The sequence below is a fragment of the Eurosta solidaginis genome, chromosome 5 (genome assembly GCF_040869045.1).
Source record: "Eurosta solidaginis isolate ZX-2024a chromosome 5, ASM4086904v1, whole genome shotgun sequence".
Lineage (NCBI taxonomy): Eukaryota > Metazoa > Arthropoda > Insecta > Diptera > Tephritidae > Eurosta > Eurosta solidaginis.
This window is the reverse complement of record NC_090323.1, coordinates 115,497,150-115,517,644: the sequence shown is the minus strand read 5'-3', so window position 1 is coordinate 115,517,644 and position 20,495 is coordinate 115,497,150. Positions and strand designations below refer to the sequence as shown.

The window sequence follows — 20,495 nt, the reverse complement described above, 5'->3', positions numbered from 1 at the left end:
TTTGAATTGGTAAAATCGATGGAGCCTATCGGCTGCTATTAAAAGAAAAAGGACAAAGAAGATTCAAATGGCGATAATTAAGGATACAGTTTTCATTGGAAAAATCGAACACGAGGATTTGTTTGTATTATCGATAGCTAAAGAATAATACCTTTGTGGCTCAAAAATAAATTATGACGTTTTTCGGTGATCACTTTCAGAAATTTTCACTTTGTGTCTTTAAACATAACATTTATTTACATTGTTATTATTACATTGTTTTTGTTTTACTATATAACTATGAAATGTACACACCCAGTGATGATAAAAGTACCAAATAAAAATACAAAAAGTATTTAAAAACAGAATACATACATACTTTCGAAAATACTTTGAAATCGGAAGCTTACATTTTGGTATTATTAAGCCTTCCATATTTTGCTAAGAAGCTGCTGTACGCAAATCAAAAGTAAACATTCAACAAAAATTTTGCATTTTTCTTGAGCATGAAAGCTGCAGTCGGCACAAAATTTTGGCATTTCCCGATGCATGAAAATTTATACATGAATATCTTACTTACTTACTTAATTGGCGCTTAACCGTCTAAACGGTTATGGCCGTCCAACAAGCGCGCCAGTCGCCAACCGGCACCAATTGGTCACACCAAGGGAGTTTAAATCGTTTTCGACCTGGTCCTTCCAAGGGAGTGGGGGCAGCCCTCTGCCTCTGCTTCCATAGGAGGGTTCCGATGGAAACACTTTCTTGGTCGGAGCATCATCTTTCATTCGCATAACATGGCCTAGCCAGCGCAGCCGCTGCGTTTTAAATCGCTGGACTATGTTGATGTCTGGTATAGCTCGTACAGCTCATCATTAAATCTTCTTCGGTTCTCGCCATCGCCAACGCGTAGAGGTCCTTAAATTTTTCGAAGAACTTTTCTCTCGAACACTCCCAAAGCCGCTTCATCTGATGTTGTCATGGTCCATGCTTCTGCCCCATATAACAGGACGGGTACGATAAGTGACTTGTAGAGTATTATTTTCGTTCGCCGGGAGAGGACTTTTCTTTTCAATTGCCTACCTAGTCCAAAGTAGCATTTATTGGCAAGATTGATTCTTCGCTGCATTTCACTGCTGATGTTGTTGCTGGTTCTTTTGTGGGTTTTTAGGCCGATGATATCAATGTCATCAACATATGCCAGTAATTGCATGCTTTTATAGAATATTGTTCCAGTGCGGCTAAGTTCTGCAGCTAGTATAATTTTCTCCAGCATCAAATTAAAGAAATCGCACGATAGGGGGTCACCCTGTCTGAAACCTCGTTTTGTTTCGAACGGCTCGGAGAGCTCCTTCCCAATTCTGACTGAGCTGATAGTGTTGCTCAACGTCATTTTGCACAGCCGTATACGTTTTGCGGGGAAACCAAATTCAAACATAGCGGCATATAGGCAGCTCCTTTTCGTGCTGTCGAAGGCGGCTTTAAAATCTACGAAGAGGAGATGTGTGTCGATTCTATTTTCGCGGGCTTTTTCCAAGATCTGGCGCATTGTGAAAATCTGATCGATGGTAGATTTACCAGGTCTGAAGTCGCACTGATAAGGTCCAATCAGCCGGTTCACGGTGGGTTTCAATCTTTCGCACAACACACTTGAAAGGACCTTATATGCGATATTAAGAAGACTGATTCCACGATAGTGGGTGCATTTTGCAGTATCCCCCTTCTTGTGGACTGGGCAAAGAACACTTAGATTCCAATCGTCGGGCATGCACTCGTCCGCCCATATTTTGCTAAGAAGCTGCTGCATGCGCCTTACCAACTCCTCGCCGCCGTACTTGAATAGCTCCGCAGGCAATCCATCAGCGCCCACGGTCCTGTTGTTTTTCAATCTGGTTATTGCTATTCTAACTTCGTCATAATCGGACGGGGGGACATATATTCCATCATGATCGATTGCGGGATCGGTTTCTTCATCTCTGCGCGGTGAATTGCTGCCTCCATTTAGGAGAACAGAGAAGTATTCCCTCCATAATCTAAGTACTCTCTGGACATCAGTTACAAGGTCGCCGTTTTCGTTCCTACAGGAGTTCGCCCCGGTCTTAAAACCTTCCGTCTGTCGCCGCATTTTTTGGTAAAATTTTCGGGCGTTATTCCTGGTGGCTAGCAGCTCAAGCACCTCGTACTCACGCCTTTCTGCTTCTGCTTTTTTCTTCCTGAAAAGGCGTTTCGCTTCCCTTTTCAACTCACGATAGCGTTCACACACTCCTTTTGTTGAGCTCGCTTTTAACGTAGCCCTGTAGGCAGCGTCTTTTCTTTCGATTGCAATGCGGCATTCTTCATCGTACCAGTGTTTTTTTCGTGGCCGCCGGTAACCAATTTTTTCCTCGGCGGCAGTACGAAGTGCTCTGGAGATATGCTCCCACTGCTCCTGTATTCCTTCAGGTTGAGTTGTGCTCTCAGAGAGCAGGTGTGAGAGTCGAGTTGCGAAATCATTGGCAGTCTGTTGTAATTGAAGCTTTTCAATGTCTAGCTTTCCTTGTGTTTTTTGTTCCTTGGTTTTAGCCGCGTTGAGGCGGGTGCGTATTTTGGCTGCAACGAGATAATGGTCCGAGTCGATGTTAGGTCCTCGGACCGTTCTCACATCTAAAACACTGGAGGCATGCCGTCCGTCTATAACAACGTGATCGATCTGATTGAGAGTATTTCGATCAGGAGACAGCCATGTAGCTTGATGTATCTTTTTATGCATGTACCTCGTGCTGGATATGACCATGTTTCGCGCACTGGCAAAGTCAATCAGCCTCAGTTCGTTAGGAGAAGTTTCATTGTGTGGGTTGAACTTTCCGACTGTAGGGCCAAAAACACCTTCTTTGTCCACTTGGCATTAAAGTCGCCAAGCACGACTTTTATATCACGACGGGGGCAGCGCTCGTCGTCTCACTCCTCTGTCGGCGCATGGGTGCAGATGAACGACATATTAAACAATTTTGCTTTTATTCGGATAGCGGCGAGGCGCTCATCCACAGGCGTGGACGCCAGAACTTGGCGACAGTCCCTCTCCCACCACGAATCCGACGCCGAAACTGCGCTTATTCGTATGGCCGCTCCAATAGATGTCACAATTTTTGATCTTCTTTCTTCCTTGCTTCGTCCAACGCATTTCTTGGATGGCGGTGATATCATATTTTGCTTTGACGAGGAAATCAACCAGCCGGGCATCTGTACCAATCCCATTCACGGAGCGGACGTTCCAGGTGCATGCCCTCAATTCATTGTCCTTCAAACGTTTGCCATGGTCGTCATCAATAGAGAGTGTATTTATCAGAGGATTGTTGGTATATTTCATTGGAGTATGGTTTTACGTGGCGGGTCCCAAGCCCAGCGCACAACCCGCTCAGCGGGGGTGAAAATTTTACTTGCAGGTTTATATAGCGAGCCGCTTGTCCCCAGACAGACGCCCGCTTGCAGCCGCACCTAGAGGTGTACATACGCTGCCGATGAGATCTCCCCGGCTAGCCGATTATGTCAGAGTGGCCTAGCCAGGCTGTCGCCTGCCCACATTAGCGCACCGCATGTTTAGCGGCTTCCCAGAGGATAATTGGCCGCAAAGCGACCGGCAGTAGTGAGCTGCTTGAACCGCATGCAAAAGAATCGCTCTGGCCATTCCCAGGTGAATGGCGGTCCGAAGCTTTCCCCACTTTCGTGGACTTCTACACACGGCTCCACCCCGCTTTTATAAAAATAAAACAACATTTATGAAACTTTTGTGATTGGGCATCACATAACAGAAACTTGTGGAAGAGTTTGGTGAAAATTTGTGTTCTTCAGAAGTACATCGCGCGCTAAGAAATATGAAAAAGCAGGTGAAAGAAAGTTTGTTGGAATATTTGTATGCACTAATCGAAATGGGCAAGCCAATTTTTCTTGATGAGCAAAGTATTGTCGAATACTTTGGGGATGGCATACCGGACTCTAGAGTAAATAAGTCAATGATGTACCAAGCCAGGAATTTGAAGGTGTTGAAAGAACAAATTCGTGTCTATGAAAAAGTTAAGGGCGCCCAATCATCGCAAAATAGATTGGGTGGGCAACAAAACTTTTCTGAGGATAAGCGCGATAATAAAAATCAATCAACAAAGAGTAAATGTTTTAAATGTGAAAAAGAGGGGCATTTTGCAAAAGATTGCCAAAGCGAGGGCAAGGTTAGCGTTAGTAATTCAAGTACTAGTGGCGCTAGTGCTAGTGGTAGCAGTACCAGCAGCGTCAAATGCTTCAAATGTAAGCAGATAGGACATTACTCGCACCAATGTAAGGGCAAGAGGTAAACGTAAAAGACGTAAAATCAGAGCAAATAAATGTGTTAAGTTATGGAAGAGCAAAAAAGCATTCGCAACTTTTAGATGAACTCTTTTTTTTTTGGAAGTAACATTAAATGAATTGGCGGCCACCGTGGTGTGATGGTAGCGTGCTCCGCCTATCACACCGTATGCCCTGGGTTCAACTCCCGGGCAAAGCAACATCAAAATTTTAGAAATAAGATTTTTCAATTAGAAGAAAATTTTTCTGAGCGGGGTCGCCCCTCGGCAGTGTCTGGCAAGCGCTCCGATTGTATTTCTGCCATGAAAAGCTCTCAGTGAAAACTCATCTGCCTTGCAGATGCCGTTCGGAGTCGGCATAAAACATGTAGGTCCCGTCCGGCCAATTTGTAGGGAAAAATCAAGAGGAGCACGACGCAAATTGGAAGAGAAGCTCGGCCTTAGATCTCTTCGGAGGTTATCGCGCCTTACATTTATTTATTTTAACATTAAATGATTTTACATTCAGTGCACTGGTGGATACCGGTAGTAAATTTTCGGTAATGAGGTACGATACCCTAATGATGCTAGGTGATGTAGAAATTTCAAAAGAAAAAATACAAATATACGGAGTAGGCAGAGGCCAGCTCACGACATTGGGTAGTTTCAATGCTCGCATTTATGTAGATGAAGTTTTAATGAAAATAACTTTTCACGTAGTTCGGGAGCGTGATCTGCCGTATGCGGCAATAATTGGAAGCGACGTATTGAAAAACTTTGAATTGGTCGCTAGGCAAGACGGAATAGAGTTCCGTAGTTTAGAAAAATAGGTGGCTGTAACGCCAAATCGTAAAACTGCTAAGGTGGGTGATGTTGTGCTGTGGAAGGCTGATGATAAGTCATCGGTTTGCGCAGATATTGTCAAGGTGGGAAATAAACCTGGTACAGGGGTAGCAGGGGACATCAGTAGCGGAAGTATCGTTGTTTCAAAGAGCAATGCAAACAATACAGTAGGAAATAAAAACTATCTGGGGTGAAGTAAAGTTGCAAAAGACAAAAATCTTTTGCTAAAAGAATTCCATGCGTTGTGTTTGAACACGGATTTTGAGCAACATAAATCAAGTGTGGAAATAGATTTATCGCATTTAAGTGTATCTAAAGCAGGAAAAGTTGATAGCGAGCTATATTCCAAAAAAGCCAAACAGTTTGCCGGTTCAGACGAAATTAATTTTGACGGATGAAATATTGATCTATCAGCGACCGCGTCGTATGTCGTACGCTGATCAATGTTGGGTTGACGAACAGGTCTCAAGTTGGCTTAAAGAAGGTGTCATTAAGCGAAGTACGGCGTATGATTCGCCATTAGTGGTCACTTCGAAAAAAGATGGATCCAAACGGTTGTGTTGTGACTTCCGAAAAATAAATGAGAAAATAATCAGGGGCAATTTTCCGATGACTAGAATTGACGAGGTTTTGGATAGATTGCCAGGGGCAAAAGTTTTTTCAAGCTTCGATTTGAAAAATAGATTTTTTCATGTGCCGATCGAATCAGGTTCCACAAAGTATACCTCATTTGTTACGCAAAATGGGCAGTTCGAGTTTTGTTTTGTTCCATTCGGAATCTCGAATTCCCCGGCAGTGTTTTATCGCTATGTGCAAGCTATTTTTCAAGACTTATTAAAACAGGGAATAGTCATAGTTTATATGGACGACATAGTGATTCCAGCAAAGGATGAAGAAGAAGGTCTCCGTAGGCTAGAAATTGTGATGAAATATGCGAGTGAGAACGGGTTGAGTATAAAATGGTCGAAATCACAGTTTTTAAAGAAGAAAATAAACTTTTTAGGCTATATAGTAGAAAATGGAAAAATTTTGCCTTCGAATGAAAAAACAGTGGCCATTGAAAATTTTCCAATATCATCAAATAAGAAGCCGCGCCGGCCTTGAAGTTATTTAACCAAGGAGCTGATATTAAAGTACATGCGGATGCATCTAAGTATGGCTATGTGGCAATTTCAAAAAGATTCCGAAGACCAAGCACTTCATCCTGTTGAATTTATGAGTCGCAGAACTTCGCCAACCGAAGAAAGGTACAGTTCTTATGAACTCGAAGTACTAGCTGTAGTTAAAGCATTACAAATATGGAGGTGCTATTTGAAAGATGTTCGATTTAAAATTTTGACTGATTGCAATGCATTTGCGATGACCGTAAAAAAAATGGACGTTCAAGATAGGATAATGAGATGGGCGATGTATTTGCGGGAATACAACTACGTTATAGAGCACAGGCCAGGTACGCGGATGAAACACGTTGATGCGCTAAGCCGTGCTTACTGTCTTTTGATAGACGACCCTTTAAAATGTAGGAGGTAGTCGATCGACTACAAAAACAAGCAGCTCCGTTTGGAAATCCTAAGTGAATAGTGTCATATAGGGGGAGCGCATTTACCTCGAATCTGTTTAGGGAATACTGTGAGCGAGAAAAGATTCAGCACCTACAAATAGCTACATGGGTACCTCGGAGTAACGGCCAAGTGGAGCGGGTCTATAAAATAGTTGTGCCGATGATTTCAAAGTTAAGTCATGCAACCTCGGCCCACTGGTATAGCCATGTAGATAAAGTGCAACAAATAATCAATAATACTGCTCCTCGAAGTACGAAAATTACGCCATTTAAAATTTTAACAGGTTTAGAAATGAAAACAGTAGAACATCTGGATTTACGAGAAATGCTAAATGATACAGTAATTGATGAATTAAACGAAGAAAGAAATTTAGTAAGAAAGACTGCGCAAGACAACATTAACATTATTCAAATAGAAAACCGTAAAGCTTTCAACCCAATTTGGAACCAGTCTAAAATTAAAGCCCAAATTCCTCGGCCGTACAAGGTGACCGCCAAGTTAAACCACGGAAGGTACGAGGTAGAGAAGGTGGGAAATCAGGAAGGACCAAATAAAGCAACCACAGTCTCTGAGTTTATGAAACAATGGCATTCGTCATTCAGGTCGAATAACCCGTCAGAATCGCCGAATGTGGGAATGAGAACAGGTAGTAAGTATAGTATGCAGGAGAGTCTGGTAACTACAAGCAATAGAGAAAGGGTGGCAACGTCCAAGGAGCCGATGGCAAGTGGCGTCCATCACGAAAGTGCAGTTGAAGTTGAAATGTAAAAGCGAAAAGGTCGTAAAAATGTACCAGTTCTGATTGTGCGCACTTGCTCTCGGATATAATTAAATTTAGATAACTCTCACGATTATATTTTAAAACTTTTATACTTCTATCTTAATTACCAATGTACTTTATTTAAATTCTAAGTTAAAATATTTAATAATTCTTCAATTAAACAATGAACTAAACTGTTTAATTATCCCACATACATATATACACTGAAAGAAATGGTGCTAGTAAAATCAAAAAATCGGTTCTGTTGTTCTTGACTTAACGGAGATTCGGTGAAATTTATCGAATTATGGATAATTCGACCGAGTTCTTTGTCAAACGAAAAAATTAGTTTAGTCATTTCAACAGAAGAGAAATTGTCGCTCTTAAGTTAACAAAATTCTGTAAATATGAGTTAACCGGGGATTGCCCGTATCGCTTTTAAATGTATGAAAACATTTATTTCAAGCAATTTTTAATTTTATAATTTATTCTGTAAAATTGACAGATTCCTGGTCAATCTAACTGATTTTTCTGTTAACACAACTGATCCTACAGGTAATTTCAACGGCGATCAACTATCAATACATGAGCAAATTTTAAAGAGAATTTTACGCGCACTGCGCTCTCTACTTTGTACTTATGACGATGGTGCCACTTGTTAAAAAAAAAAAAAAAACACCAAAATAAGAAAACCATCAAATCGAAAAAACACACAAAATGGGAAAACAACAAAAAACTAGTTTTTCAGTTATCAATACAAAACAAAAAAAAAACTTTTTTGAATGTACTGTGCAAAAATTATGAGGTACCATCTATACCTATCTATCCGGTACAATTTTGCAACTTCTCGTCCAAGCGAAAGGCAAAATTGCGCCCTCTTGTTGCAAAAGTTTTGTTTGAACGAACAGGATTTTTCCAAAGTTAGTAACATTTTGTTCAAGTTTTTATGAATTTTCACTCAAGCGAACGAATTTAATAAGATAATAAAAACATCCTTTTTTTATGTTGATGTCTCCGACAACATACAAGTTTGAGTTGTTTTGGAATCGTTTCAACTTAAAGTGTTTCAAAAATTAAACTTGCCGAATTACATGTAAAGTTACTCTAGTGGTGAATTACCTTCCTGCGCTTTAATTCTTTACTTTTCTATAACTTACAAGTACTCTTTTTAAAATGTTACGTCAAACATTTATACTGCAAGCTTTGTTCGAAGCAATCAAGTGTGGCAACTACATGCGAGAGGAGAAATTGAGAATGAGCTGAGCTGCAACTAAAATAATTGAGAATCAGTTTTGTGACTACTATTTTCATTTCTATTTGCAAAGCGAAGTTCAAAACTAAATTAAATAAATTATAAAATATAAAATTTGGTGAAAGTGCTTTTAATAAAACAAAATAATAAAGTGTATAATGTTTAATGTGTGCCATCATATTTGATGTAATTAATAAGTGCTACCGTTGTGTGATGGTAGTGTGCTCCGCCTGCCACACCGTATGCCCTGGGTTCGCACCCCGGGCAAAGCAACATCAAAATTTTAGAAATAAGGTTTTTCAATTAGAAGAAAATTTTTCTAAGCGGGGTCACCCCTGGGCAGTGTTTGGCAAGCGCTCCGAGTGTACTTCTACCATGAAAAGCTCTCAGTGAAAACTAGTCTGCCTTGCAGATGCCGTTCGGAGTCGGCATAATACATGTAGGTCCCGGCCGGCAAATTTGTAGGGAAAATCAAGAGGAGCACGATGCAAATTGGAAGAGAAGCTCGGCCTAAAATATCTTCGGAGGTTATCGCGACTTACATTTATTTACAACTTTTTTTGTTCATTTTACTACTAAAACGGTCAATTACGAATCAACGATTTGTGCGCAGTTATTTTAACATCTTGTTGCGATGGATAAAAATTGACAGAAATTTCGGTTGAATTGACCCGTATTTCGGTTGATTTTACCAGTCTTTTTGTTTCAGTGTACATACGTGCATATGTTTATTTTGCAGAAGCCGTCGCTGAAGTTTACTATAAGCGATTTGGCGAGGAGCAGAATGTCACAATGAAGTGGAAGCTGGTGCGTGCAAAGGTGCGCAACATGATGTCGGGCTACAATAAAGCCAAAGCATGGGAGGGATCGGCGGGAACAGGGAGCATGACCGGCAATACCATTATAGGTATATAGGTTCTTAAAATATTCCTTTGCTGATTAATTTCAATAGCCAACAGTTTTTTCCAAGGAACTTTGCTAAAAATTTGCACATTGTTTAAGAGCTGGATGGCATTTTTGGAAGCCTGATTTGCGAGTCTTCCGTAATCGATGACACAATGGCAAATTTAATTGAAGAGGGCCAAATGACCGAAGTGACTGAAGAGTCCCAAATAATTGAAACCGAATCGCAAAGACCGGTACAGATTACAGAAAGCTCTCATATTCCGGTATGCTCTTTTAGCATGACACCAACCACGAGCTCCCAGAGTCCAACAGCATACATTATGAAGGTGCAAGCTGAAGCAATGGCATTCATGAAGCAGAAATTGGAGGCAGACACTATAGCAAGAGGGAAGGAGTTGGTCATAAGGGATAATGAATTTAAGCAAAGGGAGTTTGAGCTAAAGGAAAGGCAGGCACGAAATGAAGAAAATTTTAAAGAAAAGCAACTCCAAAGCCATGAAAAGTTAAAAATTCTTGAACTTGAAATGCAAGAGGGTTTGGCTATGGAGGAATTGAAACTCAAGTTTAAAGGAAAAACTTCATTAAATCATGTCCTCATATACATACGTATGAAAATATTTTTTAGTTTAACTCTTTTTATTAATAAAAACACACACAAAGTTTAATATATACAAAACCTTTTTCAGTGCTACAAAATTTTTTTAAAACTTTTTCTTGTCAATTTGTTAGTGTAAATTTTAATATCATAGCGAAGTGGCTTGACTTCATATGGAAGTGATTTTTCTTTGTACCTTTAGAAATTCAGGCACATTTTATATGAATGTGAGGACATATGGGAGTGCTATGAAAATTTTTTTTAGATTCAGAATGTGAATTTGTATCTGTGCCTATTCTTCAGGGTAAAAAATGTTACAAGTGGATTTGGGTTGCAAGCTCTGCTATAAGTAAAAATTTTTGGAACAACAAGCTTTTATTGACATGATGGAGTAGTTTGATAGTAGCATTAATTATTGGGTTCATTTTGAATAAAGTTTATTAAACTATCCCTAAGGTTCGTTAACGGCAAAAAGTTGGCAGTTGGCTCTAAACTACATTCTTGATCCTGGTTTTAGAAGCTTATGAAAATGTTATGCAAAATACAGCATACCATTATCCAATCATTGCAATCTCTTTTATTTTGTATTGTGTGCAATCTGAACTTGAGTTCTTTCAGGCTAGGGAATTTTTCTTTCATAGCCCCGAAACAATTTTCAATTCGCACGCGATATTTTGAGAAGTATTTGTTAAATTTTTCTCCCTCCTTTCTAGTGTATTCTGTACTATTTTGGCGGAATGGGGTACCAATCCATTGCGATGTCGACAAAAACCTATGTGGGTGTTTTGAGAGCAAGGAGTCCGAAAACATTTTTGCTTAGCTTGCCTTATGCGTAAGCGATAATCACAAATTACTTGAATTTTGATGGAGTACTGGCGTTTACGGGAAAAGAAGATCTCATGATGACTTCGGGTGCCTCGGCCAATTTAATTTCGGAGCCATCAATGTATCCAACACATCCAGGCATTTCTTTTTCTGTGTGTGCAATCAACTTTAAACGCTCCCTATCATTAGGCCAGAATAAAAATTCAACCTTTAAATTGAGTATGGCTTGAAAAACTCGTCTAGTTACAATTTGAATAGTACCGCCATATCCAACACCAAACAAAGATGCCATTTTACCGATCGAAAGTCCTTCACCTGAAGATCTCACCCTATAAAGTACGAGTATAAGCTGAAATTCAATCTGAAGTTCTACTGTTTTGTTATCACTCCGAAACACATCATCATCTTTACTAGGTTAAAAAGGTGGTCAAACTCCGTGGTTTAGGCTCAGCATTTGGCAAAATCTATTTTCATCTAAATGCTCCAATACACTGTAAGAAAAAGACTGGTAAAATCAACCGAAATATGGGTCAATTCAACCGAAATTTCTGTCAATACTTATCCATCGCAACAAGATGTTGAATCAACTGCGCACAAATCGTTGATTCGTGATTGACCGTTTTAGTAGCCAAATGAACAAAAAAGTTGTTGCGACAGCTTTGTACGAAAGTACCTATGTTGCGGCATTTGCAAGGCAGATGAGTTTTCACTGAGATCTTTTCATGGCAGAAATACACTCGGAATACTTGCCGAGGGCCGACCCCGATTAGAAAAATGATCTTCTAATCTTATTTCTAAAATTTTTATGTTGCTTTGCCCGGGGTGTGAACACAGGGTCTTCGGTGTGGTAGGCGGAGCACGCTACCATCACACCACGGCGGCGGCAATATATGTACATACGTAAATATGTGCATGCATATAGTACACAGCATACATAAGTACAAAGTAGAGAGCGCAGTGAGCGTAAAATTCTCTTTGAAATTTGATCATGTATTGACTGTTGATCGCTGTTGAAATGACCACTGAGATGAGTTGTGTTAACAAAAAAATCAGTTAGATTGATTAGGAATCTGCCAATTTTATAGAATTTTGTATTTAGTTAGCGAGATTTGCTCATATTGCTTTATGCAATGGTTTTTGTTATTGATATTAGAGAAAAATTGTAAGTTTACAAACGGCAATGGTTACTAGGACATGTTTCTGAATTTCACTTCTTCATCAGCTAGCTTTTCGGGAGCTAGAATTTTGTTTACTTAAGAGCGACAATTTCTCTTCTGTTGAAATGACTAAATTAATTTGTTCGCTTTACAAAGAACTCGGTCGAATTAACCATAATTCGATCAATTTCACCGAATCTCCGTTAAGTCAAGAACAACAGAACCAATTTGTTGATTTTAGTAGCACCATTTCTTTCAGTGTACATTCAGCTCTGATTGGTTTGACTTAGGAATTCCTAAATGGACTCTTCGGCGATTGTTTAGCAATAACAGCATATTCTGTCTGAACCTTTCATCGATATCTTCCTGCTCGTCTTCATCACCTACAATCGACACGTAAAAAAAGCACAAAGGAAGTGTTGAATTACTTACTCTCTTCCACAATGATGACGTCATATGTATATTTTTGACAAATCGCAGCTCTTATTTTACTTTTTTCGCTCCTCCTGGGTATTTTTATGTTTATATTTATATTTTGTATTTTATCTTCCGCTAAACAGCTGTTTAATTGGGTGAATAGCACACACAATAATGCATAAAATAGCACAGGATGTTCACACGTTCGGCTATACAAGTGTGCTATATCAATAGCAGAAGGTAGAAATAGCATCAATAGTACACTTTGTGAACTCAAACAATATGTATGAGTAATACTACTTTGGTTGATAGGTTCACTCCCAACTGGAGCGATCCTCTAAGCTATCATTTATCATCATGATCAGTTGTCTAACCAAAGGTTGTTATATCCCAGATAAATTTATTAACATATGTCCATGTACATTAGATTGAAACTTCTTTTTATTTCCTTATGACTACGTCTAGGATATTTCCTATACAATTTTAAATTTTGCATTGTGATCGATATTTTTATTACTAACAATGGGAATTCCAAACACATTTGTTTGCCTATCATATATTATTTTTTCGACATGGTTGGATATTTTCCAAATATATATATATATATATATATATATATATATATACATTGTAAAAGTCTATAACAGCGGTCGACTGCTAATACGTGTCCTAAAAGACTTGGCGTGACTTCAGTATTAATAAACCGAAGGCGGAAAACAAAAATTTTCAGTCGTTCAAAAGATATTAACGAAAATAAATGCTCATTTATGATAAAGCTCTCTAAATGGGACGTAGAACACTCACATAGTGGCGATGATATAATACCAATATTACTAAAATAAAGCGAACAATACGATATACTTCGATTACAAAACAATCAGTGCATAGCCATAACTTAATCGAAAATAGCGGATATATTAATTTTGGATACAAAACAAAATTGGCTTGACTTAAGGATGAAACCATAGAGGATCGTTATTATTTTATATAATGAGTGTATATACTTACCTGAGAATATGTTTGAATCAACGGTCATATACCATTCGCCCTACATGTTGCATGTATATATTCGCCTCGATAAGCGCTTACGATTTACTATTGCATCCAAAAATCTACTTGTATGTAGAAATTATACCGTGCATGCAACAAACTAGAATTTTTCTTTTAACAAAGCGGAAAAAAAATTAAATAAAAAAAAATCAATTACTCAAAAGGCTAGGTACATTCCCAAACATCAGAGTGCCGATATATTGCTGTTGAAACGTTTTTGTTTTTGTATTCAATAATCGAATGTACCTAAATTTAAATTTTTTTTGTCACACTTATGCTGCTACAATAACAAAAATTGTATAGGCTGTCTTGTTTTCATTTCGAATTCAAAACATATTGCGAGCATTTTCTATTAGCAATATAGGAGTATTACATAAAGATAATTTTTGATTTTTTTCGATTTTTTTCTATAATCGTAGAAAATCATGATTTGTTTTTGATTATTTTTTAATTACCATTAGTAAACATTATTTAACAGGTCTGGTTTATGGATACATACGAATCGAACCTTGAATCATTTATCAATAGGCGGATAAAAACAAAAACAATTGTTTATGGATACATCGAAAAAAGTTCAAAAAAGGGATTGTCTTCTATTTCGTAACAAAAGTTGACAGGCGCTTACAATATTTTTAGAGCCGAATATCCGAATAGCTAAGGCAGGATTCTTTGAAAAATATATATTAACATTTGGTTAAGTCTTACCATAGACTTTATACGAGAAATTTTGAACCCCTTTAAGTTGTAAATATACACCCATGTTTAAGTTTTAGAAATCGAGAAAATTTATCGAACTCGTTTGGAAAATATCCCTACAAGACAAAGCTGGTATTTAATCCATTAAGTAAATGGTTTCCTTGTAATCAGCTAGGTTGTACTGGCGGTCTATGTGGACCTTACATAGACTGAATGAGTCCATAGTGTTAGAAGAAGTTTGCTCAACGACCAAACTAAAAAAACCTCCAGAAACGAGGATCTATGGATTTTATAAACCAACTCCATTCTCTTGGCAAATATTAGAAGCTTCTTGGGACTTATGCTACTTGCTGCCTCTAGATCTGTTAGCTGTGCCACTCCTAATAGCTGGAGTGTTAGCCAGGTGAGTGCAGGGCACGAGCACAAAACTATCGATCGTTCTTCCCCCAACCCGCTCTACCTACATCCGCTATGACTAAATAGGCCTGATTTAAGTGCATGTGACACCAAAAGGCAGAGTACAGTCAGAATAACCATCATGAGCCTACAGTTCTCTCTTTTTAAAGATAAGAGTAACTTTGTTAGTCTAAGGATTGGAGCCCGTTTTACAAAAGTACAAGTCTTATTTTACAAGTAAATCTGTTATGAAAAATGTTTGTGCTCGGAAGAACACAAGACTTGTAAGTTTTGTGAAACAGGCCCTGCACATGATCTTCGACAATTTGCCGGCCGCCTCCGATTTTTGTAGTTTTCAGGAAGACGCTGCCGAATGTCATAAATATCGGCACGATCTGACTGCGAAATTTAACCTTTAGCTCCTTGCAGCTGAACTGTTCCATACCCTCCTTCTCCGTGAACCCAACTAGGTCCTAGGAAGTGGTTTTTCATGTGTCGGAAGAGAATCTAAAAACTGTTTCGGAAAGAAAGTGCACACTTTTAATTAAAATTTCTCCAAGTGTATGGTCGGATCATTATGAGTTTAGCACTACTCGGTGCTGTGGTATATTCTGGTTATCCTATTAGCTTCAGCTGACATATACAAAAATTAACGGTTGCTATTAGGAATACAAGAAGTACCAAAAATCTATGAACGTTTCATGGCAAAAAGTGTATAGTGATTAGAACGGATAATTAAAGCTAAACCATAATAATGGATGAAAAAGTGTTGTTTTGTTTCAGTTTTGCATTCACTCGACGGATGTACTTGTAGATCTTCCAGTGTTATTACTTTCGAGCTAAACTTTTTTACTATACGATTAAGGACAACCTGTAGAAGTCACTTGAGGTCAATATATCCAAGAAATAAAAACGAGAGGATTCCAAGTAATGTCTGACACCTTTCTTTTGCAAAACATTCTGTCAGCTTTATTTGGACCCAATTTGGTCGCTGGGAATTTCATCACAGCTACAGCAGGATTGAACAGAAAACTATTGAACAGTTTCCTAAAAAGATGACAGTCTACCAAACTTCCCAAAATTGCATCCTATGGGCTAATGGCATGCACAATATGCCCAAGAACACTTGAGCCGTCCATATCTTCAAAAAAACTTTAATAAAATATAAAAAAGTCAAAGGCCACTTTGCTCGAAACAGTGTAAAAGAGTTAATCAAAGCTGTTAAAAAGAAAACTGTTTTGATTGTTTATTAGACTTATTTTTATGCTTCCTTCCTTTAATTGTTAAATATGCAAGTTTTCATTAGAAGAACATTTAAAGTGAAATCTCTTCAAGTTAGAAGCAAAATAAAATGTGCACTTTCTTTTCGGAACATCCTTACTTAAGACGGTCACACTCCTTTCAGTGTGGCATGTTGCTTGCGCCAAACGGCACCTTCAGCTCCCACGGCCTCTCGAAGGAGGAAGGTCCAACGATCTCAAACCCACAAAGTCACTAATGCCATCCCGTTGCACTTCAGAGTCCTGCAATTTAATTGAAACGGGTTAGACCGAAAAATTGCTGATATAACCAATTACATGAGTAAAAATAATATCCGCATAGTCCAAATTCAACAGATGAAGCTAGCAGCCAGATCATACCTGTGAGCTTGCGATAGTTAAAACATCCATAAGAAAGATTGAATAAGGAATGATGGTGGACGCCCTTAAATTAACTTAGCTTAGATGCTTTGTGTTTGGTAAATGAACACCAACATGCCAAATGGAGAACTGCAATCTCCCTGCGGGCATCGGTGAATTGTGGCCAACCTACAAACCCTTGTTTAACCCGACTATATGCAATGGTGAAATATCCAGAAGAAACAAACGAGTACTTTCTTCCGGTGACTTGCCACCAATCAACAGAAGGAGTTACTATCATTTCCTACGTCAACGACTGTACGATAATGACAACAGGATCTAGCCCTTCAATATACGAATTAGTTTCTAAAATAAATAGCTATAACCCAGTATTTCATATTTCTTTACCTCGCGCGACCTGGTACTATCGCCGACCAAATCCACGGCTACTATGTTTACGACGTGGAAAAAAACAGATGACGCAAATATCGATCGCATTACTTTGATCTTAAGAGTAACGTTCGATAACACTCATAGCTTCAAGGCACATATCTCCATAATTGTATTTAAAGAACAAACTGCAACAAAATCCTCAAGACGCTTGCTGGCTGCACTTGGGGAAAATATAGAGTGCAATTTACAAAGCTATTGGCCACCCGCTCATGTGCTAAGCGTCGCCAGTCTAATCGTCTGACCTAACAAATCACAATGGAAAGGGCTGCAGGCCTACCAAAATGCTGCACTCAGAACTGATGCGGGATGTCTTTCTAGAAAGCCCAGAAGGTTTACTGTGGTCATATTAATTGTTCCCGAGATGTGTGTTACCGGAACGTAAGTTTGGCGAGTTTCTCGTCGAACCGCCTGAGCAGTTGGTTAATAATCAGCGCCCACAGCAGAGTTGATAGTACGACCGCCATGTGGGCTGCGGTTTTGTGGCCTCATACATCCCACACTATGAAGTAATATTCCTGCAATTGAGCATGCAGCCGAACCATCTGGTTAGGGCTGGTAAGACCGTCTCCGATCGCCTGCTTATAGGCATTGTTAAAAACCCTTGCAATTTCTAAAAATAAATAAAATGAATGCAAGGTGCGGTAACCTCCGACTTAGACCCAACTTCTCTGCCGATTTTCGTCGTGTTCCTATACTTTTTTCTACAAATTGGGGGGACGGGACCTACATGTTTTACGTCGACTCGGAACGGCATCTGCAAGTTTTCACTGAGAAATTTTTTAAGGCCAAAAATTCGGTCGGAGTATTTGCCAGATCACTGCCGAGAGGCGACTCCGCTTGGAAATACTTTTTTCTAATTGAAAAAACTTGTTTTCAAACTTTTGGTGTATTTTTGCCTTGGAATTGAACCCAACGTCTTCGGTGAGTGAAGGAGCGACTGGCGCGCCTTGTTGGACGGCCATAACCGTTTAGACGGTTAAGCGCTAATTAAGTAAGTAAGTAAGACGCCAGAAGGCAGTCAGAATACCCGCCATGAGTCTACAGTAGACTGGGTTGATTTATTAACCGATATCGCGCCATCGAATTTTCGATAGGATTTGGGCTCAGGAAAAAGTTCCACAAAGCATACCCAAAAAAAATTTTTAGAGCCTGCGAAATTAAATTTTTTTGACTTTTTTGTCGACTTTGATTTTTAAGGTTTTTCTCATGACCAACTAAAAAAATGTTCATTTCATTGTAAACCCAAAAAAAATTTTTGTTCAAAAAACTCTTACCGCCACCGTTTTTAGCGGACATTAAAAATCAAAGTCGAAAAAAATACAAAAAAATTAAATTTCGCAGGCTCAAAAATTATTTTTTTCGATATACGTAGTGGAACTTTTTTCCTGAGCCCAAATTCTATCGAAAAATCGATGGCGCGATATCGGTTAACTTTCGTCCACACAAATCGACCCACGTTAGTCTACAGTCCCCACTTTTTAATGATAGAAGCCATTTTGTTAGTCTAAGGTTGTAAGACCTACACAATATTCGACACTTTACAGCCCCGCGCTTGGACCCAAGCCTTTCCCGCTTGGTCGATCATGTGAACCTCTCGCCTTTCTTAATCCCGCCCAATTTAATTGGGACTTCCACGGATCAAGCTTCAAAGGATGCGCCCTTTTTAGATAGTTCATTCGCTTCTTCATTCCCATCTATTCCCATATGCCCTGTAACTCAAAATATATGTATGATTTTCCACGCTACAGTGATCTGGTAGCTTGTAGGACCTGTTTATTTCCGGATTAGCAAAGTATACCGCCGACCCTACTCCTTCCACTACTTTGGAACCATCTGTGTACACATGTATCACCTCGTCCGCCATTTGAGCACATCTGCGCCAAGTATCCACCTCTATTGTGGCTTTAAGAGCCCCCTCGAAGCGCAGATGGGGAATCAGGTAGTCTGTTCTTCCTGTAATTGATGACGCTATACTACTAGGGCCGTATGGTCTGCGCTAAAGTTCTCCAAGGCACTGAGCCTCGTTGCAGTTGTTAGCGCAATGTCCTTTGCTACCAGGTCTATATGTGCAAGGTGCAAAATGGCTTACAGTGCAGCCGCCTGGCTTGTTTTTAGGACTCCCGTAATGCTAAGCATCAATAGCCTGCATACTCCATGTAATTTTTTGAGGTAGGTTCTTTTTTGTGTGGCTGACAAGGACTACATAGTATTGTATGGGGTTTACAATCCCTGTAAAAACCCAATGAAGTTGAGACGGCGATGACCCCCACGTAAGCCCCAGCATTCTTTTACTCTCTCCTCCACGTTGAGCTGCCTTGACAACTTAGGGTCACCCCTCCTAACTTAGGCTTGGTCCAATTTGGGACCTTGTACCTCCTAGTAAACAAGATCATATCCGTCTTCGCTGCGCTGGCTGTCAACCCGATATAAGATGCCCAGGTATGAATTTCCCTTGGCGCCCGCAGTCAGCTCCCACAGCAGAGGTGATAACACCCCACCCTGCGGCGTTCTCCTGTCCTCCGATTTCGTGGTCTCATACAATCCGCATTGTGAAGTAATCTTCCTGAAATTTAACATCCATCTGGTTATGTTGGAAGTCTCTCTGCGCATAGTTCTTATATTCTAGAGCTTTCTCTATGCTTATTACAATCCTATGTACGCATATTGAGTTGTAGAGAGCAGTTTTTCATCCACTTTGGACTTTATTACACATCTATCAGCATCTCAAAGGTATTGAGCGGGAATGATGTTAAGTTGATTGACCTGCTGCCTTTGGTAGGAAAGCTACACGAGCATTTTTCCAAGAGAGTGGTAAATGTTTCAGTCTTATGCACACATCGAATATTATTTTAAGCCATTCTACCTGTTTGTAGCATGGATTGTAATATCTCACCTGGGCCCGGCGATTTAAACCTAGAGAACGTCTTAACAACTTATTCGAACTTGGTATCGGTCACCAAGCCCGGCAGTACCCGCTCCGTGATCGAAGTGTGAGTGATGTCTGCTAACTCTTCTGAATCATCTCCCGATGGGAAATGTGTATCGAATAGCACCTCAAGAGACTTCGCTATTACGTGACTATTCCCCGTTATCTTTCTTTATTAATCCTTGGACCACGTTTCCCCTTGCTAGGAATTTCCTTAACCGTGCTGTTTCGCTGAAGCACTCTTTATCCGCCCAGAAACTTTTCCATCAGATTCTCTTCGCCCTGGAAATTTCAGGCTTGTAGATCCCTATATTCGTCCCGGCACGCTTCGCTATTCGCGGTCTTTACCAACTTAGACATTTATTTTACCTGTCTTCTAAGGAGGGTAAGCAAATTGCTCAACCACGGCGGCCTCGCTTTTCCTCAGAATCTTCTTAGAGTGCAAGCTCTGTTATACGCAATCAAAAGCGTCTTTCTTTGGAAACCAATGGACAATGAACTTGTCAACCTCTGTGGGTTGTCCCAGTTTTGCTTCAACATGTTTCTGGAATTTCGTCCAGTTCGTTGACCTAGGGTTTCTAAAGATTTCTCCCTTTTCTTCCCTCTTTAGGGGGATGCTGAAACTGATATATTCGTGGTGGGAGAAGGATGGTCTACCAAGAACCTATATGTTGATACCTTCATATACCACTTTCAGAGCTCAACATAATATCAAGAACACTGCGGGATGTTGGACCAACATATGAAGGGACACTTCTCTGTTGGCT

General features: G+C 39.6%; 1 protein-coding gene across 6 annotated transcripts in view; it reads left to right on the top strand.

Annotated features, from left to right (window-relative positions):
* The window catches only part of LOC137253953 (SANT and BTB domain regulator of class switch recombination), a 474,140-nt gene that overhangs the window by 322,579 nt on the left and 131,066 nt on the right, over positions 1–20,495 (top strand). Inside the window, exon 2 of one of the 6 annotated variants that reach the window (XR_010953938.1) lies at positions 9,428–9,703. The exons of the other annotated variants lie outside the window; for them this stretch is intronic. The gene's annotated coding sequence lies outside the window, so the exon portion shown is untranslated. Of the gene's footprint in view, positions 1–9,427; positions 9,704–20,495 lie in introns of those variants that run through there. 6 annotated transcript variants of the gene reach the window in all.